This window comes from Canis lupus, chromosome 8 (assembly GCF_011100685.1).
Source record: "Canis lupus familiaris isolate Mischka breed German Shepherd chromosome 8, alternate assembly UU_Cfam_GSD_1.0, whole genome shotgun sequence".
Classification (NCBI taxonomy): domain Eukaryota; kingdom Metazoa; phylum Chordata; class Mammalia; order Carnivora; family Canidae; genus Canis; species Canis lupus.
The window spans coordinates 21509258-21535863 of NC_049229.1; the positions used below are offsets into that span (position 1 = coordinate 21509258).

The 26606-nt window shown below is 34.6% G+C and overlaps 1 long non-coding RNA gene across 1 annotated transcript; it reads right to left on the reverse strand.

Moving 5' to 3' along the window:
- Positions 1 to 17274: 17274 nt before the first annotated feature.
- LOC119872988 lies at positions 17275 to 25075 on the reverse strand. The gene is made up of 3 exons (XR_005362848.1): positions 24873 to 25075; positions 24649 to 24767; positions 17275 to 17432 (listed from the first exon to the last, which is right to left on the reverse strand). It is a non-coding gene; the product is annotated as an uncharacterized LOC119872988 (long non-coding RNA).
- Between the last annotated feature and the right edge of the window lie 1531 nt (positions 25076 to 26606).

Sequence of the window (26606 nt, forward strand, 5' to 3'; positions counted from 1 at the left end):
AATGAGATAACAAATGCTTTATGTATTATAATTTCATGTCTTTTTCAATAACTTTATTATTTTTAAGAAAGAGAAGCTCATAATGATAAGCCTAATTTATCTTTGGAAATAAGTTCTTTTGTGCTAAGGAAACAATGAGCAACTACAGCAGCATTATTTTTACAAGTATTATTTGTAATGAGGTAGCATACTTATTTGTGGGTTTTGTGCAGATGTGTAATGAATGAATAAAAAGGAAACTACAAAGCAATGAGTGAAGATAAAAATGAGAAAAAAATTTAGAAACGATCTTAAAACATTGACAAAGACTAAATATACTAAATATAAATAAATCGAAGGGATTTTTCTTTTTACTTTTCATAAAATTTAACTTTTTGTCGAATTACAATATATACACAGCAAAGAAGTGCTCATACCATAAGTGAACAAAGAGTTTTCACATGCTAAACACAATCTTATAACTAATACTCAAAAAAGAAACATAAATAATACCTCAGAAGCCATTTTGATGTCTTCTTTTAGTCACTATCCCAATGGATAACCATCATCCTGACATGTAAAAGTATAAATTGGTGTTTTCTATTTTAATATTTTCTGTGCATATGTGTTTATTCAACATGTATTTTTTGTGTGTCTGCCCTTATTAACTCAACATAATGTTTGAATGCTTCTTGTATATTGATGGATGAAATCAATGTATTTTGTGGGAGATTGTGTCTCTGAAAATGGCTCCAGCAATATCTTCCAGCCCACATGATTTTCTGCAAAGTGACCCTGCCACTTTCAAGGGATGGAGTCTAATTCACCTTACCTTGAATCATGGTGACCTTAATGAGTTGCTTGTAGTCAATACAATGTGGCTTAAGGATAGGGTGTGATTTGTGATTTCCAAGGTTTCTTGAAATGTTGTCTCTTCAAACACTTCTTCTAGGGACTCTCTCTTCTTAGAATGAAGCAGAAATGCACAGAGAAGTATAATATGTGTATATGTTCTGAGAACAGCTTTCTAGACTTCCTCATCAGCCATCACACATGTAAGTGAAGAAGCCTTCAGAAGCTTATGGTTCCTAACCACTGAAGTCATCCCCAATCATTGGAATCTTTGCAGCTGAGGCCCTAGATATCATAGAACAGAGAAAATCCATACCAATTACACCCTATTCCAACTCTTGATTTATAGTACCTGTGATCATAATATTTGTTATTTTAATCTACTAAATTTGGATTTGCAACAATAGACAACTAGAACATGTAGTACCCATTCTTTGAATATACTAAAATTTATTAAGTCAGCTGTGGTGGAAAATTTGGATTGTTTCCAGTTTATGATTCTTATGAATAGTGTTTTTATGAACACTATAGAGTCTATTGTTGAACTTGTGTGTATATTTGTGTTGGGTGTATAAACAGAGATAGAATTAATAGAGTACTCACATATTCAGATTGGGACATGGAACAAAATAATTTTCAAAGGAGACATAACAATTTGCATTCCTTTAAGCGGTATATGAGTTCTGATGATTCAAAATTCTTCTCTACATTTCATTTTTAAATCATTTTTAATTTTAGCTATTCTAGTAGATATAAAGTGGTATCATGTTGCAGTTTTCATTTGCATTCCCCTGATATCTTGTCATAAGCAGCTTTTCATATGTTAATTGGTCATTTGTATATCCACTTTACAAAACTGAGCCTTTTATAATTGAATTTTCTTTATTTTTCTTATACTTTTTAAAAGAATTCTTTATATATTCTAGATATATGAATTAAAAACAGCTTCTCGGTGGATCCCTGAGTGGCTCAGCAGTTTAGCGCCTGCCTTCGGCCCAGGGCATGATCCTGGAGTCCCAGGATCAAGTCTTGCGTTGGGCACCCTGCATGGAGCCTGCTTCTCCCTCTGCCTGTGTCTCTCTCTCTCTCTCTCTCTCTCTCTGTGTCTTTCATGAATAAATTTTTTAAAAATTTATTAAAAAAACCCAGCTTCTCCTACTTTATGGGTTGCCCTTTCACTCTCTTAATGATGTCTTGAGTTAACAAAATATATTAATGCAATATAGTCCATTTTATCATTTTTTAAAGCTTTTTATACACTAACTTAAAAATCTGTGTTGGAAGTACCTTGGTGGTTTAGTTGGTTAAGTGTCTGCCTTCAGCTCAGGTCATGATCTCAGGGTCCTGGGATCAAGTTCCATGTCAGGCTCTCCACTCAGCAGGGAGTCTGCTTCTCCTTCTCCATCTTCCTCTTTCTCTGTGCTCTGCCTACCCCCTGCCATACCTCTCTCAAATACATAAATAAAATCTTAAAAATATATATCTGTGCTGAAACCAAAGTTACAAAGTTATTCACTCAAAGCTTTATTGTTCTGTGATAATGTTTTCAATACAATTGGAATTTTTACATTTGCTGTGAGATAGAAATATTGTGTATGTTAAAAATAAGAACTAGATTTTTTTTTTACTTATTGATAACTATTTATTAAACAGATTATCATTTCCATACACTGCATTGCTACCTTTGACTTAATCACTATTATATTTCAAAACTTCATCATTGCTCACTAGAACTTTTCAATAGCCTCCTAACTCGTCTAGCCTAGTCTCAGTGCTCTCAAGCTATACCTGAAAACCAGAAATATGATAACACCAGTTCTCTACCTAGCAGCTTCCAAGTGGTTTTCAGTGCCTAAAATAGTTTCTCCCAGTGCAAACCTTAAAAATGCAAACTCTGTATCCTCCATCAAACAAAATGAATCAAATAGGGAGAAAAGCTGATGGCTGCAGAGCTCTCAGGAATCTGCATTTTTAAAAGGAAGTACACTTATTATGCACTTAAAATATGAGAAACATTGATTTGGTAAATTGAGACAGAATTTGTTAGTAGAGATAGAAATAGACAAGACCTTTTATGATTAAGTTCCTATTTACATCACCTATTCTATGTTCTATTCATCTATATGTCCATTTTCACCTACTGCTCCAAAAAAAAATCATTTTAGTTCCCAATACACATACCATGCTATTTAATCCATCCATGTTTTGGTATATATAGTGTCATGCATTTAGCACATTCCACCACCAGCCTACAAAGGCCTGCTAAACCACTGCTATAATTCAAAATCCAGTACAATAATTACCCTTACTATTCTGCTTTCACTGATACTGTTCTGTAACCCCTTCATTCATTACATAAAAATAATGTCTCTCTCACTTCTCTAATACTCCTATAGCTTGAAAATATTTCCTTTATTGCATGTGTCTGTCCTTCCTAGAAAATTCTAAGTCCCTTGTTGGCAGGGCCAAGGACAATACCTGAGAGTTAATATAGATGTAACATTTTTAAGTAGAACTAAGATCACATTAATATTATTTTTATGAAACTATACTTCCAAAATTATTTAGGCAAATACAATACTGGATTAAGTTTATAGTTACAAGTTATAAACAATCTAAGCAAGTAATATTAGAGTATTATGGTCCCGGGATCCCTGGGTGGCGCAGCGGTTTGGCGCCTGCCTTTGGCCCAGGGCGCGATCCTGGAGACCCGGGATCGAATCCCACATCAGGCTCCCGGTGCATGGAGTCTGCTTCTCCCTCTGCCTGTGTCTCTGCCTCTCTCTCTCTCTCTCTCTGTGACTATCATAAATAAATAAAAATTAAAAATAAATAAATAAATAAATAGAATATTATGGTCCCATCTAACAGCCTACAATTAAAATAATAAATTTTATTTTGTACTAGGAAAAAAAAACTGGCATTGCTTATGATTAGTTTCTATCTGCCAGACTTATCCACAAATGGACCTGTTTTGCCTTTGGTAGTTTGCCCTGTAAAACTGAATAATGATTAACAGAAGAGCAAATCCTATCCTAGAATTTCAGTCCATGAGCAGCTACCTTCATTAATCTTGATATTCTCATCCCTTTTGTTGTAAAGGATTTATTCATCTGTACCTATCAGAAATCAATGGAAAAACTCATTAAAAATTAGACTCTCAACAATTGTTTTTGAAACTATTATCTTAGAAAATATTCTGAAAAGGTGTGTATGGCTGTCTACCAAATGGGCAAATGTTAGGTTTTCTTTCAAACTTTATATGTTCCCAAGTTTAAGTTTTTCACCTTAATGACATCAGCCAAGTGGTAGAACTATGAAGCAGAGGCTATCACTGCTTTTATACTCAGATTCCATTTCGTTCTGTTATTAAAAAAATTCCTGAACCTCTGCAGTTTGTATCTGAGTGCTTTGAGGGATGGGCAATGATGATTGTGCTTATTTTGCATTCTTTATATAACACATAGTAATGCTGAACACAGAGCTGTTGCTTAATAAATTCTTAATTAACAGGTATTAGTTACTGTGCCAACTGTGCATACCTAGTTTATAGAGCATCAGTGAAATCAAGAGAGACATGTGGCAAGAGACAACATGGGTTAGAGCAGAGACTGCCAAATGACTCACAGCCCTGACTTACTCAGGTAATCATTCAAGTTCACATATAACTTAATTTTTAATTCTATTAGCACCTAGGCAAGGAGGGAACAAATTAATATCTATCAATCAAGGACTAAATTTGTTATGCATTTTTCAATATACATTATTTTATTTAGTATTTTATAAGAATTAGATATAGTAAACATGCTTTTTACAGATAGGTAAACTGGAGATCAAGGAAATGAAATAATATGCTTAATATTATTTAGTAAAAAAAAAAAAGTAAAAAAGTAGTGTGAACAGAAATTAAATGCCAGCCTATTTTTTTTTTTTTTGTAAGATGTACTTATTTATTCATGAGAAACACAGAGAGAGAGAGGAGAGACATAGGCAGAGGGAGAAGCAGGCTCCACACAAGAAGCCCAATGTAGAACTTGATCCCAGAACTCCAGGATCACACCCTGGGCAGAAGGCAGGCACTAAACAGCTGAGCCATCCAGGTGTTCCATCAGCCTATCTTTAAAGTAAATACTTAATCAGCTTTACTTCACTCCTTCTGTTTCAATGATGTGATAGCAGTTCTAAGGTAATTTAAATACTAAAGCTAAACCATTTGTTTCTCAACCAATCTTTATACTATCAGGCTGATGGATTTTGTAGGAACTCTGTCCCACAGAGGTGTCCTTAGCCTCCCTGAGAATAGCCAAAACTCATGCACATTTTCCCCTAAAGGATAGTCATTTATTCAGTATCTCACTCATTTTTTTCCCTATTCCACTAATGACTGTAAGTGGAAGAAAGCAACAGAAAATTTATTTTTCTATGAATATGAATTATGTACCAACATTAGAAGGCAGAAGCTATCACAAGTTTTAAATTTAAAAAGAAAAATTTTCCCCTTTGTATTTTTATTAGCTGAATACAGTAAATCCAACATTAATTTATAATGATATAGGCCATTGTGAGCAAATTCATTGTTTTAGCAATATGATAAAATGAATACAGATGAATAAGTACTATATGTTTAAAAGCTATTATTAAAATAGTATATAGAGAAAAATATTCCTTTCAAATATTCTTAAAAAATGATATGCATTAATATACTTCTGAGGCTTTGTTTATAATTGCATATAGGCTTACCCATAATTTCTCACTAACAATAGTAGAAGAGTAAAAACTATAATTATAGATCACATTTTTAAAATGTCTAATCATTATTCAAATGTACCTCTTATTCTATGCATAAAATTTTATTTTGAAGAAAATGTACAGCATACACACTAGGGAACATTTCTTCTATTTACTTACTCTTGAGAATTAAACAAATATTCCTATATAAGAGAATTTAGCTACTTGAATTTAGCAACACATTTTTAGGTTCCCTAGCATTTATTTCCAATATTTGTATGTGGGGGAGGGAAGGAGGTATTTATTTATTTATTTATGAAGATTGTATTTATTTATTTGAGAGAGAGAGAGAGAAAAAAAAAACAAGCAGGGAGAGGGGCAGAAAGAGAAGGAGAAGCAGACTCTCTGCTGAGCAAGAAGCCTTACATGGGGCTTGATCCTAGGGTCCTGGGATCATGACCTGAGCTGAAGGCAAACACTTACCTGACTGAGCCACCCAGGTGCTCCAAGAAGGAATTGAACATAGTTTTAAAAATAGAAAATACATTCATATATTATAAAAATTAACAACTATATGAAGATGACCACATATATACTACATAATTGGTCACAACTTAATGATTGACAATACTTTGAGTCCATTATTTATTCATAACAAAACGAAAACTTTAATACCACTTATTGTACTCTCAACTGAGTTTTTGAAATAGTGCCATGTATTATATTTCTATTTCAATTTTTTAACTATTCATATACCTATCATTGTTTAATACACTTGACATTTGTTGAGATTTATTCTTAGAATTACCAATTCACTTTTGCTCCAATTCTTCTTATATCACATGTATTTCTTCTGAGATCATATTCCTTCTGCTTGAAGGATATCCTTTCAAATTACCTTTAAGAACGGCAAGCTCTTCAAAACCACAATGGGATACTACCTCACACAGTGAGAATGGTGAAAATTAACAAGACAGGAAACAACAAATGTTGGAGAGGATGTGGAGAAAGGAACCCTCTTGCACTGTTGGTGGGAATGCAAACTGGTAGAGCCACTCTGGAAAACTGTGTGGAGGTTCCTCAAAGAGTTAAAAATAGAGCTACCCTATGATCCAGCAATTGCACTGCTGGGGATTTACCCCAAAGATACAGATGCAGTGAAAAGCCAAGACACCTGCACCCCAATGTTTATAGCAACAATGTCCACAATAGCCAAACTGTGGAAGGAGCCTCAGTGTCCATTAAAAGATGAATGAATAAGGAAGATGTGAGATATATATATATGTAGTGATCCCTGGGTGGCACAGCAGTTTAGCTCCTGCCTTTGGCCCAGGGAGCGATCCTGGAGACCCTGGATCAAATCCCACGTCGGGCTCCAATCCCACGTCGGCCTCCCTGCATGGAGCCTGCTTCTCCCTCTGCCTATGTCCTGTCTCTCTCTCTCTCTCTCTCTCTGTGACTATCATGAATAAATAAATAAAATCTTTAAAAAACCATATATATATGTATATATATACACAATGAAATATTACTCAGCCATTAGAAACGATTAATACCCACCATTTGCTTTGATGTGGATGGAACTGGAGGGTTGAGTAAAGTAATTCAATCGGAGAAGGACAATCATTATATGGTTTCACTCAGATGGGGAATATAAAAAATAGTGAAAGGGATTATAAGGGAAAGGAGAGAAAATAAGTGGGAGAAATCAGATGGTGACAAAATATGAGAGACTCCTAACTCTGGGAAATGAACAAGGGGTAATGGAAGGGGAGGTGGGCAGGGGGATGGGGTGACTGGGTGATGGGCACTGAGGGGGGCACTTGATGGGATGAGCACTGGGTGTTATACTATATGTTGGCAAATCAAACTCCAATAAAAAATATATTAAAAAAACTGCAAGCTCTATGAAGCTTTGAAAATAGTTTTTGGAGTATAGATTTCTAGGTAGAAACTTTTCTTTCTCAGTACCCTGGTTTCCATTGTTGATATTTAGAAGTGAACTATAAATCTTACCTCTTTGAAGAATATTTTTTCCCTCAGAATGTTTTTAAGATTTTCTCCTTGAAAAAAAAAAAAATTTCTACTTGATCTTATAATTGTTCAGTTTCACTCTGTCATGCTTAAGCATATATTTCTTCTATTTATTTGGCTTGGGATTCATTGGGCTTCTTGAATCTGTGGCTTTTATCCTTAAATTCTGGAAAGTTCTCATGCATTAACTCTTCAGTATTGCCTGTGACCTATGTTTGCTGCTCTCCTTTCACTTTTACTAACTGGGCTTTCTTACCCTACTCACCATCTTGCCAAACTTTCCTGAAATATTCCTGGTAGTTACTATTTGCTATATTTTGCGTAATCTTGCTACTCTATTTTCCAGTTTCTTTGTTGTATCATTAACTACATTTAATTAGCTTACAAACCCATGTATTCCATTTTTATTTTAGATTACTCGGTGTTTAATTCATTCAATTTCTATTCATATTTTACTCCTAAATCAGCCAGGTCACTGTGTTTAGTTTCCTTCTGGTAGACATTTTGTTTATTTTTTTTTAAGATTTTTTTTATTTGTTCATGAGAGACACACAGAGAGAGAGGCAGAGACACAGGCAGAGGGAGAAGCAGGCTCCATGCAGGGAACCTGACGTGGGACTTGATCCCAGGTCTTCAGGATCACGCCCTGGGCTGAAGGTGGCACTAAACCACTGAACCATCCAGGCTGCCCTCTGGTAGATATCTTGAAGACTTTTTATAATATTTGAACAAAGTAAGTTGAGCTGTTTATTTTGTGTGTGTGATCATTCTGATACATAAGGCTTGGTAGGTCCTAGGATGAAGTTTTATTTCTCCAGAGAGAAGCAACTTAGCTTGCTTGGAGCATTTTTTTTTTTTTTTTTTGTTTCCAGCAGGATGGCTTGTCTGAAGAAACTAGTCTGCCATAATATAGGAAATAAAAGCCTTCATGTCATCAACTACCAAATCTTTCAAACATAAATAAAATCTCGCTAAAAATTTATGGTGTATCTAGTGAGTATATCCTTTAGCTAATGTTCAAGTTTTAACACTAATTTGTTTTCTTTTGAGAACATAGTAGAAAGACCTGTTTGTAGCTGTTATTTTCTCATGCTTTTTATTTTGTTTTTGTCTGTTTCTGTTCTTTAGGACAAAATTTTCATGTTCCCCTTATTGGAATATATGCTCTATGTTGTGAAAAATGATACTTTAACAGCTATACTGAGATATAAAATAAATTTTAAAAACTGAACCTTTTACTGTATATAATTTGATGAGTTTGGAAGTATGATCGGTCTGGTATTACCTTGAAGTGATGATTGTGTGAGTATGAATATTCACAGTTAACATTCTTACATTGTCATTGCTCAGGGAAAGGTTAGTCTACTCTTTTTCTCAGTAAAATGATTACGAGGCTAACCCAGAATTACTTATTTAATTTCTAGAGTGACTGAAACATTTAGTCTTTATAATGGAGATTAAAAGCAACAACAATAATGTGAGGCACCATAAGTAAATGAATAAAAGAAAAAATTTAGGGGTGCCTGGGTGGCTCAATTAGTTAAGCCTCCAACTCTTGGTTTCAACTGAGGTCATGATCTCATGGGCTTTATGTTAGCAGAGTCTGCTTGAAGATTCTCTCCCTCTGTCACTCTCCCAATTCTCTCTTTCTCTCTCTCTAAAAGAAATAAATAGTTTAAAAGTTAAAAATGAATAATAGTTTTTAATTGTATATAAATGCTAATGCTAGAAGAAAGAAATGCAGATTTAGTTGGAACTTTTATCACAATTTTGAACATATTTTCTAACTAGCTTAATGGATTTAAAGATGTATAGCAGTATTTATGTTTCATTTCACTTTAAAAGCTTCTTAACATCATTAAGGACAGAACTGTTTATCACTAGTATCTTTCGGAAAAGTCATATAAGAAGTGAATGGAGGGAAAATTAAGAAGTTTGAAAATATTTCTATGCTAAGCAGGTGAGGTAAAGGAGAATGGAGAAGGAAGAGTATTGAAAGCATCTAAGCCTTTGTTATATAGATCAAAAAGGTAAAGTCTCTTCTGATAGCAGTTTCAAGGAAAGTCCAGGTCAGTATTTCTATAAGGACTCCATAGTTTAAGAAGGAGTATGAAATGATAGAAATATTTCTGCTATTTGGCAGTTGTAATTCTAAATAGGTTAACTCATTGAACATGACATTCTTTATATATAAAGGTTCTTTAAATGAAATTCTTTGTACTGACTTTTTCAAACTACTAGAAATATCTAAAGTATTTATGTGTAAAATACTACACATATACCAGGATATGAGAATTTTTACCTCCTGTAATTAATGTTGATTTTGTTGTGGTTAATCTGATCCTCCTGCTGTTTTATGTATGTATATCTCACAGTTAAAATTACATTAATTCAATTCTCTTTCACTCATTTAAACAATTATTTACCTAGTAGGTACAGTGCATTATGCTTTATGCAATGTGCTGAGCATGCTAGAGCAGGCAAGAGGCAGTGCAAGGGTTCTGCAGTTCACACAAGAAATACATGTTTTCTGGAGACTAAACGACATCTTCCACATGTAACTATTCCTGTTTTCTAGTGTGTGTAGTTGTGATTAATAAAGATGATTAAAGTAGACATTTTTAAAATAAATACATAAAATAAAAAGTAGACATTTTTAAGGAGAGGTTTTTTTTTTATTTTTAATTTTTTTATCCAGTGAAATGGTCATTAGAGGTGAATGCACACTACCTGAGAAGTTGTATGCATAAGTGCACATCAATGTGCATATGTTCAGGTGAGCAAAAAAAGAGACAAGCACAGGGAAAGAAGTTTATTAGTTCCCATTCAATAAATATTGAACACTTATCCAGAATAAGGCACAGAACTAAGTGCTTCTCTAAATTAGGATTACAGCCATATAACAGGTAAACCATAATGTACATAGTTCTTTGATAGAAGAGAAGAAATGTGGTACCATTCCTATCTGCCTGCAGTTCCCCCCAGTGCTACCTCAGGTAGTTCAATCAACCCTAGAACAATTTGTTGCCTATCTAGGTGAAAGTCGAAGATGTGCGCTAGCCGGTAAAGTTTGTAGCCAGGAAAAGTCTACCCTGTTGAAGACCAATTATCATCAGAATATATTCCTGTATCTTCCTGTCTTCACACCCTGCTTACCCCAGGAAGGTGAACCTTGAAGAAGGCCTGTTTGTTTGTTTGTTTGTTGATACAACAGTGAACTTATTGAATTGCCTCTGAAAATTTTTGCTAGAGAAGCCACTGTCTATAGGCACTGAAGTAGGAATGGATACAGAATTTGTGAATCAGTATCTTATTTTGCAAGGCACTCTAATCTACTAGAATACATTTTACAAACTATTTAGCAGTCTTACCCATTGTGACTTAGAAAAACTACTTGGCAAAGATGTTTTTTTCCTGATTTATTACTCCCAAAAAGCCTTTGTCCTCAATTCTACTTAGTTTCCAGAGTCTTCTAGCAATTGTTAAAGCTTCTATTGAGAGACCTAAATTGTGAGAATCAGCCCCAATCTTGCTAATTTATTGCCATTAAGCTTATTACATATTGATTTATACAGATTGAGATGTGAATTTCCAGGATAACTTCATTTGAAAGAAATAATATAGCTTCTGCTAAATTTTCTATTTTTATATGACTATTCAAAAGAGGATATTACCCAAATAGAGACATAAATGCATGTAGCAATTTTATCTAGTTTAAAAAAGAGAGCAGATATTCGATAAAGAAATATAACAGCATGAGAATTTTTCAGTTCTTTTTCTTACTGTTTTTATCTCTTATAAGATTTTAATAATCTGTTATCTTTATTCTCACCCCCACCTCATGATCTAAATCATCTCTAAATCCCTATGCTGTTACTTTTTTTAATTCTAAAGAACCAGTAAAATTTATATATGGTGATATCTATGATTTAGATGGATTTATATAGAAAATATATTTTTAAAGTATTTATTTATTTTAGAGAGAAAGAGGGAGAGAGAGCACATGAGCAAACATTGGACAGGAAGAGACAGAGGAAGAAGGATAGAGTCTTAAGCAAACTCCATGCTCAGCTGGGAGCCCAAGGCAGAGCTGATCTTAGGACCCTGAGATCAGCACCTGAGCTAAAACCAAGAGTATCAAACTCAACCCACTGTATCTCACAGGTGCCCCTGGAAAGTATATTTTTAATAAAATTTCATTTGATTTCCAAAAAGTTATTGTGAAAATACAGATTTTCATTGATGATTTCTACTTGTCACAAATAATATGAAAAAAGTCAGCTAGTGATTTTTTATTTTTATAATTCTATAATTAACAAAAAGTATAAAGTATTAAGTGCTGTAACACAAACTTGTTTGAAGCAACAATTTACAAAAATCTAAAATCCTACATGGAAATCATACACATTCATATTATGAATATTAGGCTATCCCACATTATTTATGTCCCAGTGAGAAAATATGATTATTTCTCACAGTGTTGATTTTTTTTTTTTTTTGTTTTTATTTTCTTTTTCACTCTGGTGAGTTTTTAAGTATTTCATATTTTTCTGCCTTTTTTTCTTTTGAAATTTTATAGACATTTTTATAGACATTTTTAATAATTAAATGTTTGTTGTAGTTTCTTTTATAGATTGTTTCCAAAGTAGTCATAAAAATGCATAAAAAAATCAGCTATGGGGCAATGACTCCAAAACTTAACAAAAAAAAAAAAAAATAATAAGCCCTTTTTGTTAAAATAGGAAAACAAGGACAGGCAATCTACCTTGTCAAAAAGGAAAGCAAGTTCTTAAATTTCAATCAAAAGGCAGCTAGAGGTGAAAGAATTTGTAATGTAATCAATATTATTAATATATCAAAAAGGATAAGAGGCTACCATAGCAAGGATGGCCACTTGAAATAACAAGACAGTGATGAGAGAGCAAGTTTGACACTATTTCTTCCATTTATTCTCTGCCTAGTTTTGAGTGATGTAGTATTGTGAGCACTCTCTTCCCCTGGGAGGTGATCTCTAGTATAAGACACAAATGGCTCATTGTATCTAGGTAATCTCATCTCCTTTCATTCACATATGTTCACCAAGAAAACCTGATTCTTTATTCCATTTTTTTTAAGCTTTACAATTTTAAAAGTGGATAGAAGGCAGAAGAATGATAGTAACTCTAAAGAAATGATGTAGTAAAAAGTTAGTATATTGATCATATAGTTTATCATTCTTTTGTAATTTTAAGAATGTAGTTAAACATAGCCATTCTTCCCCCACTGACATCCAAGTTAAGAAGCTTGATTGAATTTTTGCATGGGCATGGTGAGAATAAAATTCTGAGACACATGGTTAATTACTTCTACCTTAATAGTCCTTGCCCTGGAGACCAGCCAATTCTTCACTCTCTGTATCTACAGCATATATATTATACACTGCGGAGTGTCTTTATTTACAGCAACCCCATATGCCATAAATACAGTATTTTGGGAATTCTGAAGGGAATAGTTTAAGACTAGAACAGTGTTAGGAATCTCATATCAGTCATCAACAAACATATTGAAATTCGCTATGTGCAACAGAGAAGGGTGGGAAATAAAAATAAATCCCAAGGTACATACATTTTGGAGAGGAGATAATTTCAGAAACTCTTCTATTAGTAAATAAATAGAATCATATAAAGATTTAAGAACATGACAGAAGATGTACTCATTTATTTTTTTTCTCAACAAATTTTTTGCAATATAGTGTTGTGGTTAACTATAGGCACAACATTATGCAGCTGATCTCTAGAACTTATGCATCTTGCATAACAGAAACTATATCCTTGAACGGCAACTTTCCATTCCCTGCCCTGCTCCCCGAGCCTTGGGCAACCAGCTTTCTTTTCTCTAAGTTTGACTATTTTAGACATCTCATGTAAGTGGAGTCATGCAGCATTTGCCCTTCTGTGACTGACTTTAGAAATAGACAGGAAGAATGAATCACTAAATACTACTCCTGACAGAAACTAATATTATATTATATGTGAACCAACAATAATTTAAATAAAAACTCGAAACTTTGAAAAAAAGAGAAAGAAAGAAATTGAAAGAATACTACAATGTTTGAGGAACTGAGCCTGTAACTGGGTGAGCCATAATTTGTTGGTAGTATCTTTCTCCACTGTACAGGAATGTACCTCAAGAGCTAATAAATAAGCCTTAAATTTTAACCTTTAAGAATTTTTAATCCTTTTATCCCCCACCACTACCTTTTATATTTTATTACTTCTAGAATTGTCACTGAACTGGCCAGGCTTCTTTGGTATATAGCTACAAATGATCATCTATTTTTTATTACAAGAGCAAAGAGCTAAACATGACCATGTTTTTTGCTTATTTGTTTGCTTGATTTTTTTTCATTTCTATGTATTTTGAGTAGAAATAGGTGAGAGAAAAAATACTATTCTTGCCCCCCATAATAGTCCCTAGCTCATTTTCATGTCACTGCTGACTGCTGTGTGTTGATATTCCAGTGCTCTTTGATTCCCTCAGCTTGTGCTGATACTGTTTATGACAGAAGGGGACTATGCCCAAACAAATAACTTATTTCACAAATATCAAAAACTACCTATAAATGTGTGAAAACAAACTTGAAGTCCTGAGATGTTATGTATTTCTATAAAAAATATTTCTTAAAATTTAAACAATTTCCAGGGGGCACCTGGGTGGCTCAGTGGTTGAGCATCTGCCTTTGGCTCAGGTCATGATCCTGGGGTCCTGGAACCAAGTCCTGTGTTAGGGTCCCTGCATGGAGCCTGCTTCTCCCTCTGCCTATGTCTTTGCTTCTCTCTTTACATCTCTCATGAATAAATAAATAAAATCTTTTTAAAAAATTAAACTTTTTTTAAACTAATACAATTTCCAAAAATACTTTTTTATGTATTCCCATATTGTTTATGGTAAATTACATTGTTAAATTAACAAATAGCCAACCTTAAAACTAACAATAAGGAACATCTGTCTAAGATATAATCTTTAAATACATTTAGAATCTGTTGCTTAGATACAGCATTGCCCTTTTGCCAATGACAGTCACCATACAGTAGACTATTTCAGAACCCTGAGTGACATTGAGGTATCTCTCTCTGTTTTGGCAATACATTCAGAGACTAAAAAAATGTGAGAAAAAAGAAAAAGTTTAAAAGTTGGCAACCCCTGGCAATACTCATTAAAGAACATGGCGCAGAAGTTAAAAAGCTCATCGTGGAGCTACAGTCAGCATTAACACTACAGGGCTCCAGCATTTTCCAAGAAAATGCAGCACCTTCAGGCATTCTTTGAATTCCACTTGCCAGCCAAAGCACCGCACCACAGGCCAGAGAGAGTAAGAAAAATTGATCTTCTGTCAGGAACCAAAACGACCCCATAATCTTTGCCTACTTGAAAATTGTTAGTAAGCTATGAAAAGGCTTGGGAGAAGGAAATTTGGTACCAATATCTTTCCTGAGATCTTTCCAAGATACTCACTGTTCATCTTTAAGAAATGTGTACTCATGGATGGTTAGGGAAGATAACAAGAAAAGTAATATTTTATGTTTGCAATATAAGAGATGCTATGATAAGCACCTTCAATGGATAATTCTATTTAATACTTACATCAACGCTATGAGGCTGGTACCATTATTACCACGCATTTTATAAGTGATGAAACTGAGTGAAATCAAGTAATTTGTTCAAGTTAAATAGTTAGCAGATGATAGAAGTGCGGCTCAAGCCAAATGGTCTGATGCCAAATCTTGCTTACCTAACTTCTATAATATATTGCCTCAAAATAATGTCAAAATACAATAGTTCAAACCCTTATTTCTTCCATGTCAGTAAGAGGCTACTCCTAGCCTTCAAATATTCCCTAGAATAATTATTTATATAAAAAAAAAGAATGTTAAAAAGGTCAATTGGCAAAAAAACAACTAGTTTATATGCAACCCTTTTTGCTTAAGAATGTCATTAAATGTTTGATATTCTTTATGACCATATAATATCTTTCTATGCTCCTTTCAGAATGAACATGGACTCATTAAGCAAGTCTTGTACATTTTCCAAGTATAACACTGTGAGATCACACCACTGATAAAGTAAATAGGGAATCAATTTGCTCTGCCAGAAGCTTCATTAATTCCGGTAAAAAGTGGCAACAGTTCAATAATACAGGGTAGCATTCTAAAGTTCCACCAGGAGATAAATATAACTATTGGTTTGAATAATTATACTCAACCTAATGAATTAGAATCAAAACATATTTTATGACACCACATCTTAAGCTAGAATTTTAGAGAAACATGCAAACATGAAATATATCTGTGAAATAATTATTTTCTTATTCATTTTCATGTTTCATTTTAGCTATCATTTTAATGATAATCAAGTTAACTCATTATTTGAATTGGATTTTACATGTGTATTTTAGCAGAGTCACTTCCATTATGCAAATTATTTTCTTAAAAAAAAGAGAGAGAGTACCTATGATTTAGCCTGACTCCCTTTGCAAAAGTATTTCAAATTTATCAAGAATGTATAATGCAAAAGAGCAAGTATTTAGGTCACTGTTAAGCACATTAACAGCAGCATTATCTTGCCACCAAGTGGTAGTTTCTGAATTACATTTCAGGAAAGTTATATTTTTCCAAGTATATCTTTTATATCATCTTTAATAGTTACTAAAAATAATCAAACCTGAAAGTTATATTTTTCCAAGTATATCTTTTATATCATCTTTAATAGTTACTAAAAATAATCAAAACTATCACCAAAATACAAAGAGAAGTAGTAGCTAGTATAGATGTTTTCCCAAAAATATCCATATTTGAGAGATTTTTATAATAAAAGGACTTGATATTTGTGCTTCCCAATTTGTTGGAAAATTCCATCAAGTTTTAAAGTATCCAGGATAAACAGAGGGTGATTAGGTGTAAGTATTCTGAGAGCTTAATTAAGTGCTTTGAATATGAAGGCATGGTATCATCTTTTAATCTCTGCTAAGGGTTGAATTCTGTCCCCAAAAGATATCTTGAGGTCAATAACCCCTAGTACCATAGAATGTGAATTGATTTGAAAATTGTTGCAGATCAAATTAGTTAAAAAGAGGTTGTATTGGAATAGAGCAATCCCTAGTCCAATATGGCTGATGCCTTATGAGGAGAGGGGAATTTGGACCCAGACACTTACTAGAGGGAAGATGGTGTGAAAACATACGGGTGAAGATGGCCATGTGCAGATGGAGGAATAGATTAGGGTGATATATCTATAAGCCAAGGTACATCAGTATTGCCAGTTTCACAGAGCCCTGATGATACCATGTTTTTGGACTTCTAACCTCTAGATCTGTAAAACCAACAGATTTCTCTTATTTTAAGTTACCCAGTTTGTGGTACCTGATTACAGTAACCCAAAAAAACTAATGTAATTTTCCTTTTAAAATTCAATGTTTGTACTAGATGACCAGATAGACACTGATGCTGAGAAGGCAGGTATTTATGGAATGCTTAGTCTTAACTGAGCTCCCCAAATGAAAAATACACCTTTACTGAGCTGTTAGTTCAGGTACTGTTAGCTGAGATAAAAATCAATATAGGTTTAGAGAAGCAAATGTCAGGGTGGAGATAGAGTGACAAAATAACAAGACCAACAGAATAACTGGGCTTACCATCTGTGTTAACCAATTTGCTTTATCCAAAGGGAAAATAAACTTCTCATATCTTTATCACAAGAGGTAGTTCTGCAAATTAGAGGTAGAGGCCTGTCCTCCCAGGGTGACTGTGGGATAGGGATGATTTTTCCTTGGTGATTACATTTCAAAGAGCAGGTTCTCAGGTCTGTGAGAAAGACAGCCTTGGATCAGGAAACTGGCATGAGACTCTTAAAATGATTTCTATCTCAAAAGGGCAGAGAAAAACATCTTCAAGTACAAGTTTTCTCAGTAAATGCTCTAAGAGTAAAGAGATCCTCTATGGATGTGCCTGGGTGAGGGCCAAATCAGGGACCCAGAAGCAGAAAGAAGCCTTCAAAAGGTTAAGGAAGCAGAGGTAAATGTGAAGGCAGTCTTTCAGTCCGTAATTCTTCACTTCTGATGGAAGCTGGAGGTGTTATTCTCAAGGTCTTCCTCTCCCTCAGGTTCAATCCCAAAGCCTGTGGTTTTTATCTCCCCAATGCTTACCTAATCTTTCCATTTCAAATGATTAGCCTATCTCTATCATTGGTGAAACTCTCTCACACTCCTGCCTGCACCATGAGAATGGCCTCTTTATTGATCTCTTGTTCTCTAGCATCCTTCTCATCACTGTACCTATTTAGAGTTTAAGCTTGATTCTTAATTTTGGCTGCTTAAGGTCTAACAGTAATTCATCATTATCATCAAAAGTAAAAAACTCAAGTTTTGAGGTATGTCATTAACTTGGTAAACTGGTATATTTGTCCCCAATCCTTGCAAGACAAATGGCATCATCTGTGTAAGAGAAAGCAACTGGTAGAGACTGACTTGATGAAAGATCACATTATTATAATCAGATTCCTACTAATAACTCACTTTATGACATTGAGCAAGTAATACAATATGACGATGTCGTCAACCTAAATAAGGAGGCAAATGGAGTTTGCCACAAATTGAGCCAGAAATTGAGTCTTTTCAGGAATAGTAGAGGTACTGCAGTTTGGGAAATGCATGCTGTAGCAAGCTATAGGCAAGCTTATCTAGGGTTTATCTGCAAGCAGTGCAGAGAAAGACAATCCGGCCAGAGTCTAAGCACAAAGTTGATTGGCTTGAGGATGGGGAGAGATTCTTGGTGGATGTTCATTGATCAAGGGACAGTTATCCATCTTCTGTAAGTTAGGCATTGAATGTAAATCAGTCTCTCAGTTCTTTTTTTTTTTTAATTTTATTTATGAGAGAGAGAGAGAGAGAGAGAGAGGGAACAAGCAGGGGGAATGGCAGAGGGAGAGGGAAAAGCAAGCAACCCACTGAGCAGGGAGCCTGGTGCAGGGATCGATCCCCAGCCCCTGGATCATGAACTGAGCCCAGGTACCCCAGGTCTTTCAGTTCTCAAATCCCATTCTGCTGAGGGCATATAACGGAGAAGCTCCATTTCATATTCTCCAATTCCATTAGAGACTGAAATCCTTTCACAGTGTAACCAATCTATCAAAGTTAAATTAGAGAAGGGACCTCCGGCTCTTCAATCCCACAGTTTATCAAAGGGGATTGGCAGCATAAAGGTTTTCTGCTTTGGTCGTTCACCTTTTGGTTAAGCATTTCTCCTGAAGATACAAGAAAACACAGCACCATAGAGATTATGCAATAATTTCAGGGACCTCACTTCCTTTTTTTTTTTTTTTTTTTTTTCCTAAAATGATTTCTGGGGGAAAAAGTAAAAAGGCTCAAGACTATTCCCTCCTGCAGTTTTTCTTGGGTTCTAATTACCTAGGCCAGTAAAAGGGTTCTTTTTACTCTCATGTATGGGTATTAGCATGAGGATTTTTGATAAGAGAATGGAGGAAAGAATAAGGCTTATAACCCTTACTTGCTAAGATACCTACTCTGGGAGGAATCTAGGAACTCTGGTAAATTTACTTTAAACTTGCTAATATCAGTTTCTCCAGAAAGTATCTTAAAATTCAATGGCCCAACAAGTATTTGACCTTAAGAAGATTGTGTAAAGCGGAAAAATAATACTGAAAGCTCTCTGCTGCATAAAAAAACTCAGAATTATATACCTTAGAAGCTCAGTTTTCTATCCCAATTAAAATAAAATGAAAATTTAAATTCAGAATATAGAAACACTACATTTCCCATGTTATAATTAAATCAGAATGCTATTAACATATTTCTAAACTATTGCCAATTAGAAATTGTTTAAAGAAGTCCAAGCAATTGTTTAATAACAAGGAAAATAGCAATTATTCTAGTCTTTGCATAATGATAATTTTAATAGCATTTCTAGGAACCATTAATGGCTCTGATATTCGAGCAATTTTGAATCAAATACTAAAATTTCACCATGATTTTAGAATAACCAGGAGTTTTTGTTTGTCATTTTGTTCTTGTTTTTACTTTCAAAGGAAAATTTTTATTTTCCTTATATAGCCCACTTCAGGCTGGTAATGTTTATAACAGACATTTTCCATAAAACGTATGGTTCCTTATATATGTACTGTAAAGACATAATATAACAGTAAGCACTCTATGACAGCGTGTAAATATAACTGTTATATAATATAATTGATATAAAACATCAATTTTCTAAACTAATTTGAGATTAAAAAAAAAATACAATCTAAAGGTAAATATAGGGATCCCTGGGTGGCTCAGCGGTTTAGTGCCTGCCTTCAGCCCAGGGCGTGATCTTGGAGTCCCAGGATCGAGTCCCACATCAGGCTCCCTGCATGGAGCCTGCTTCTCCCTCTGCCTATGTCTCTGCCTCTCTCTCTCTCTCTATCTCTCATGAATAAATAAATAATATCTTTATAAAAAATAAAGGTAAATAAAAACAGAAACTATGTAAGTATATGAATTACATGTTGTAAAATAGTATTAATTGGCTACAAATGGGACTGTAGGTTTGGTTTTGAATACTCAAGCAGCAATACAAAGCAGTACAAAAATGATCAATTGGTAACAATCCATTTCTTAGCAGAAATAACACTGTTCCTAGAACAGATGCCACAAAGAAATTTCTCCTTTAAGAAATTTGAATATGTAGAAAGATGCAGTAAACAAAACCTTCTAAGTAATTAAGCAATGAATTTTTATAGGATTGTTACTGATGCTAAAAATAGGATAACTTAAATAGCATATTTATATAACAAGCACTATCTCAAGCTCCTTTTCTCTCCTTTAATTCCCATGTAATTCTATGGAATAACTACTATTGTTAGTGCCATTTAACGTTATTAGGAAACTAAAAATCAGAGATGTTAAGTAACTTTCCCAGGGTCACACAGTTAGTAAGTGATATAACTGGAATAATGGACTCAGGAGCTCCAAGTTTATTTTTTTCACCACTACACCAACTACTTCTGACCTAAGATGGCATAAAACTAAAGTACTCTTACTGAGTGGAGGAAACACCATTTATCAGGACCTAACATAATCAAGCCATTCAATTGATTAAATACATTTAAAAAGTACTTATCTTTCCCAGGATAGATCTTTGATAGATGAGGAGAAGCAACAAGCCTGGGGGCCCATTAGATTATACAATTTTTTTTAAAAGGCTCTGATAATTGCAAAACCACACTGCATCTGGGCAGAAGTTGGCAGAGCAAATGGTTTAAAAAGAGTAGACTGTTGACCCTCAAAACATCCATTCCTAGATGGGGGAATCTTTTTTTAATATACAAACAGCAAAATCCTGCTGAATGGCCTTTAAATAGATGAAGGCATTTCTCTCACGAAGCCCTTGTCTAATGAAGAGTACAAGTAATTAAAAGATTGAAAATGAAAATTTTAAAGTGTAAAAACAAAGTATAATAATTATTATAGTTAGGGAAGTCCTGTCTATGTGAGCTACATTGTAAGGACATATGCTTCCTGTTCTGAGATTTGGAAAAAAAAGGAAACTAAAACAAGAGAATAATTTGATGCCCTTGTCCTTTCTCATGGAAGGGCATACCTCCATGATGGGTAGATTTCACTCAGTGCCATCATGAGAGAGATTTGATTTTTAAGTTTAAATAATCTGAATTTCTTAGAGGACAGGAGTTGTGGCTGATGATTTTCTCAATAACAAACAAATAAACAAAACATTATTTTTCCTCCCACTGAACATAAGAACTGGTATAGCAGTTTAAAAAAAAGAAAGAGGGAATCCCTGGGTGGCTCAGCGGTTTAGTGTCTGCCTTTGGCCCAGGGTGCGATCCTGGAGTCCCGGGATTGAGTCCCACGTCAGGCTCCCAGCATGGAGCCTGCTTCTCCCTCCTCCTGTGTCTCTGCCTCTTTCTCTCTATATATATCATAAATAAATAAATAAATAAATAAATAAATAAATAAATAAATAAACAAACCTTTAAAAAAAGATTTATTAAGTAAAAAGAAAGAAAGAAAGAAAGAAAGAAGAAAGAAAGAAAGAAAGAAAAAAAGAAAATAAATGAAAGAAAAGAAAAACCAAGCCAGACTTTTTTATTCATTGAATGTCAAATACTGAGCACAGGCAGTAACTTTTTCAAATGTTTACTGGACTACAGTTCCAGAAGGGAGTATGTTTCTAATTTTGGTGTCTACTCCCACCTTAAGGCTCTAAAGTCTACCTGTTAATCTACAAAGATAACAGAAATCTTTACATAAATCAAACAAGAGAGGAAAAGTATCAAGGAGAAAGAGAAAAGATTTCTTTATAGATCTATCAGATAATGAAATGTCCAAAATTCTAGCTATAATGGATTTTTAAAAACACATTTTTTTTCTCATCAGTTTACTCAATCCTACATAATTAATTCCTATTCTTTTAGATCAGGCAACATTTACTTCGAATGACAATACTCAAAAATATAGCAGAAGTAATATAATTATAAGGACTTTTAAACTATTTAAAGTGTCAGGAAATTTGTCATTTGTAATTTTTTAAATAATTAAAGGCAAGACAGATTCAACATAAAAGCATATAAAGTCATTCTAGTATGACAGCAAGTTTTCACACCTGGGCAGATTACACTACCTCTCCTTAAGAGCAAATGAATATTCCAATTTGTCATTTTACAAAGAGGAAAAAAATTGTAGTCTTGCAGTAATATAACAATTAGTAGTAAATAATTCATAAGGTTTTACTTTTCTTTTGAATAAGCCCATCCAAAAATAAAAAAAAAAAAAATGAATAAGCCCATCCAAACAGAGCCAACTTTGTCAAAATTTAACATATTATTTCTTTTCAGACTCATTTTCGCAGGTATTTAAACCAAAATACAACCAGTTCACTTTCTGTCAAACCTTTTACCACTTTCCGTATTCATTGCAAATTTATGTTTTTATATATATATACTTTTCACTTTTTGGTATAGCCACACATTTTTACTTTAAGATAATCAGAAAACTTTTTTTTTTTTTGATAATCTTTTTTTCCTTTGATAAAGGAACCACAGCCCTTTTTTTTTTTTAATTTATTTATGATAGTCACAGAGAGAGAGAGAGAGAGAGGCAGAGACATAGGCAGAGGGAGAAGCAGGCTCCATGCACCGGGAGCCCGACATGGGATTCGATCCTGAGTCTCTAGGATCACGCCCTGGGCCAAAGGCAGGCACTAAACTGCTGTGCCACCCAGGGATCCCAGAAACCACAGTCCTAATTAAAACATAGACACACATACAGACACACACCCCTTAAAAATACATTGTATTTCTTTAATAATCATTCTCTCTGTTATAGTCTTGATTTTCCATATTTTAAAAAAGATTTTTATTTATTTATTCATGAGAGACACAGAGAGAGGCAGAGACATAGGCAGAGAGAGAAGCAGGCTCCATGAAAGAAGCCCAATGTAGGACTTGATCCTGGAACCCCAGGGTCACACCCTGAGCTGAAGGCAAATGCTCAACTGCTGAGCCACCCAGGCATCCCCTGATTATCCATATTAATTACACTTATAATTGAAATCATTCTATTTCCTACAGACTAGAGGAAATTTGGAAAAGTGTAATTTCATTTGTTATACATAAGATCAGCATGGCTCACAAGTCCATACAGTACATTTCCCTATAATCACAATACCTATTTACATTTCTTCAAGCAAGAAAGATATAGCATGTATCCTGTATCAGTTTTCTGTTGCAACATAATACATTACCACCATCTTTCCTGCTTAAAATAATACAAAGCTTTATCTCTGTTTTTAAAACTCAGGAGTCTGGGTCTTCTTAATTGAGTTCTCTGCTCAGCCTCACCGGCTAAAATCAAGGTGTCTGCCTGGCCAGCACTGAAATCTTTTTTTTTTTATTTTTTTTTTATTTTATTTTTTTTTATTTATGATAGTCACAGAGAGAGAGAGAGAGAGAGAGGCAGAGACACAGGCAGAGGGAGAAGCAGGCTCCATGCACTGGGAGCCTGATGTGGGATTCGATCCCGGGTCTCCAGGATCGCGCCCTGGGCCAAAGGCAGGCGCCAAACCGCTGCGCCACCCAGGGATCCCAGCACTGAAATCTTAACTTAAGTTTGGGGGCCTTTTCCTAAACTCGTGCCAATTGCTAGTTTAATTAAGTTCCTTGTGACTGTGGGACAGAGGTTCCCCCTCCCCCTTTTTTTTCCTGGCTATTGTTAGGAGTCACTCTGAGCTCCTTGAAACTCTCCTTGGGTCTTAGCCACTGAACTCCACAACATGGCATCTTCTTCAAAGCCAGGAGGAGAATCTCTACTCTGCTGCTCTGTTGTTAATTTGGGATTTCTGTGGGCATCTCAAGGCTGGGACTTCCTATTCTGTCATCTGGCTGACATTAGTTTAGGAAATTTTTCATTAACTAGGCTTTCCCCCCCCCCAAAAAAAAAAATCTGAAAAATGTTAAGCATGCACTTTTATTATATTCCATACAAAATTTTCAAAATTAGTGACTATATTAGCAGCTTCTGTGAGAGGGCATTTTTCTGAAAAGTCTAGCCTATTTAAACTACTAGAAGTTTAGCTTTTTCCTTTCTGTATACTCAAATTAGATATTAGATTTATATGAGCATTTCCATTAATTCTATATAAACATTTATTCTTTATTAGCTGATCAGAATAAGAGTTTCTTTAAAGTTAAGAAACTTCATAATCTAATGTGTTATATACAAATAAAAGATGTCACATTAACACTAACACAACAAGAAATAAAGCCTCTTTTCTTTTACAGAAAAGATGCTCAAATCACAAAGGGCTTGCAACCTGTTTTACAACTTTCTCTACAGATGAAAATAATAGAGGCACAGAAAGATTAAAAAAAAAAAAAAAGAAGAAACAAAGAAAAAACAACTCCTGTGAGGTGAAATAGACTAACAACCGCCCCACCACACACACACACAACATACACACAAACCCTTTCAAGTGGGCAGACCTCTAAGAAAGGCTAATTACTTACCCTAAATATATCATGTATTATGTATTTCACCCTTTCTTCAGCTGTAAGACATATGGTCTCCTGTGGGCTACTACTTTTCTCCCCCGCTGTGAATTTAAACCTTCCACACTATGAAATTCCTGAAACAAAAGAAACACAGACACTTAAAAGTTTATTATTTGATTTTACCTTTTGAAGCTTTCACAGATTTTGACATTGAAACACTGGCATCTCACACAATATACCTGTTTCAAAACCAAAAAGATAGATGTCCAACTAACGTCAGAACAAGTTAGGGGCAGACGGGGCTAGGCAGGGAAAGATAAGGGAAAGGCCCCAGAGTCAGGCTCCTATGCATCTCAAGAAAACAGAGATAAGACAGTAAAAACAGAAAAAAATAAATCAGGCTCTCTAGCTCCAAAGTGTTAGGGAGTATCCCTAACATGGACCATCTCCTTCAATGGCTACTAAGAAATCCCAGATGTAGAGAAATGTTATGGAAGAGATACTAACCAGAGAGAAGGGAACACCTGTTTGTGCTCATGTTATTTACAAAGAAACATCTTGTTTGTTACAAGTCCGCTATGTCTGTTCTAAATATAGACATGATATTTACAAATCTACCCTGATATTGACAAGAAATCTATCAAGTTCCCTGGTCAGTTTCCTAAAAAAGACCAAAAAAGCCCTCAGTGGCAACCCTCTTGGGACCCCTCTCACTTTTGAGAGCTTTCTCTGTATCTCTGCTTAATAAACGTCTATAGCTTCCCTGACTCTGTTGTCCAAGAGAGTCATTCTTCGACTCTGTGAGACAAGAACCAAGCTCTTGTGTATCACAGCCAGAATCAATTGGATAAAAGATTGCTGTGATGAACTCCAGACCTAGCCAGACTAGGTATTTCAGATTCCTCTTTGCAAGGTAGTAAACAGGATAATGAGGCATTAATCATCTTTTAACCAGTGCTTCATTATTACTTATAGGTTTTGCATTTTATAATTTTTGAAAGATAAAGACATCATGGGTCATGAGACATTAACATATGAAGACTCTAATATTAAGTCCTTCTCTGCCACAACTCAGCAAGGACTCCATGATCAGGAAGGTCAGAGATTTCAAAGTTGCACTTGTGATTTCCTTGAACCATGAGCTGTTTTCCAATCCAGTGAATGTAACATCTCAGTGGGACTTCCATAAGAGTCAGTTATAATTCTCAAAATGTTAAAAACATAATGCCCAAACAAATAAAATGCATGTAACAGAATTTCATTTACTTAATGAGGGAACCAGCAGGATGCAAATCTAGTTCAAAAGAGGATTTGAGAGCTGACATTTCATATAGTGAAGAAAAGGAACAGTGAAGTGAGTTCAATACATAATAAAAAATTAACTTTTGTTAAGCTTTTGAGGATATCTTCTCTGTACTGGACAGAAACACATCATGCTTTATCAGTTTTGTAGAATTATAAACTTCATAAGCCCCAAGCAATTGTTCAATGTTGTGTATTTGCAGAATGAGGCAGCGTCACTCACTTAGGCAGGCTTGTTAGATAATGTTCTAGTGTGGTCTATTACAATTATATTGTCATATTTTACCTTATTTTCAAATTTGGATATTTTTTACTTATTTTTTAGAATGATCACTCATATTTATTGGCAAGGCGATATACACCAATCATATTACTTGTCCTCTGAAGTTCAGTGAAGTGCCAAGGCTTGCATTTAGGAACTTTATCCAAAATCTCGTGTGAGAGGTTCATTATAGGGCCAGATATGACAATATCCTATTGTAGAATTAAGCATCCCTTTAGTTGGATCAGGAATAGAACTTGCTTCTAGGTGGCAGTACTCAAGAATTCAGGGGTGTACTGCCACACAAGAGAACTATAGGTTTCCCAAATTATTGCACCCAGAATAGAGGTCTGCACAGAATTTCTAGTGCTTCCCATGGTAGGAACACCATGCACTTCACCAAAGAAAG